Source organism: Benincasa hispida, chromosome 7 (assembly GCF_027475165.1).
Source record: "Benincasa hispida cultivar pf3 chromosome 7, pf3_genome.v1.1, whole genome shotgun sequence".
Lineage (NCBI taxonomy): Eukaryota > Viridiplantae > Streptophyta > Magnoliopsida > Cucurbitales > Cucurbitaceae > Benincasa > Benincasa hispida.
Genome location: NC_143484.1, coordinates 31,358,108 through 31,359,617, shown reverse-complemented (window position 1 = coordinate 31,359,617; position 1,510 = coordinate 31,358,108).

The window sequence follows — 1,510 nt, the reverse complement described above, 5'->3', positions numbered from 1 at the left end:
TTATTAAACTCTTAGCCTCTGATAAGTTCAATGGAGAAGGTTTTTCAAATTGGAAATCAAATATAAACACGGTACTAGTCGTTGATGACTTGAGATTTGTTTTAACAGAGGAATTTCCTCCTCTTCCTAGTTCTAATGCAAATCGAAATCTTCGAGATGCCTATGACAGATGGGTCAGGGCTAATGAAAAAGCCAGAGCCTACATTTTGGCAAGCATATTTGATGTGCTTACTAAAAAGCATGAAACCATAATCACTGCTAGAGAGATCATGGTGTCGTTACAAAGGATGTTTGGACAGTCATCCTCAACGGTACGGCACGATGCTATAAAATACGTTTAAAATTCGCGTATGAAGGAAGGGACCTCTGTTAGAGAACAAGTCTTGGACATGATGGTCCACTTCAACATAGCGGAAGCAAACGGTGTTGTCATAGACGAGAGGAGTCAAGTTAGTATGATATTTCGAAGAGTTTTCTGACCTTTCATATAAACGCAGTAATGTATAAGATTGATTACAACTTGACAACTCTCCTAAATTAATTCCAGACTTATCAATACTTAATGAAAAATAAAGAAGGGGAAGCAAGTGTTGTTTCCAAAAGGAAATTTCAGAAAGGTTCAATATTTGATCAAACACATCTGAAAAGAAGTTTGGACCTTCAAAGGATAAGAGTATCCAGATGAAGAAGAAGGGAAAAGGGAAGAAAAAGACTCCTACTACTAAGAGAAAGACGAAAGTTGCAAAAGGAAAATGTTTCCATTGTAACGTTGATGGCCATTGGAAATGCAATTGCCCTAAGTATCTTACGGAGAAGAAAGGTGAGAAGGCAAATCAAGGTAAATCTGATTTACTTGTAATAGAAACAAGTTTAGTGGAAAGTTTTCATTTGACCTGGATGCTAGATTCAGGCGCCACTAATCATATTTTCACTTTCATTCAGGAAACTAGTTCCTGTAACTAGCTGTTGGAAAACTAAATGACTTTCAAGGTGGGAACAGATGAAGTCATTTCAGCAGAAGTAGTGGGAGACATCAAGTTATGTTTTGGAGATTCCTACATTTTACTAGAAAATGTATATCAAGTACCTAAAATAAAAATGAACATAATCTCTATATCTTGTTTTCTGGAACATATGTATAAAGTAACTTTTGATCTAAATGAAGTGTTCATTAGTTCAAAGGTCTTCATATATGTTCTACTAAACATAAAAATAACTTGTATGTGTTAAAACTAACTGAGGTACAAGTTAGTTTAAATATAGAGATGTTTAAAACAGTAGAAACTCAAAATAAGAAACGGAAGATTTCTTCTAACGTCTATCTTTGTCACTTAAGACTTGGTCACATAAATCTCAACAGAATTGAGAGATTAGTAAAGAATGGACATCAAAATCAGTTAGAAGACAGATCTTTACCTCCAAATAAATCATGTCTTGAGGGAAAAACGACTAGAATATTTCTCTCAAGAAAAGGTCTTAGAGCCAAAGAACCTCTAGAACTTATATATTC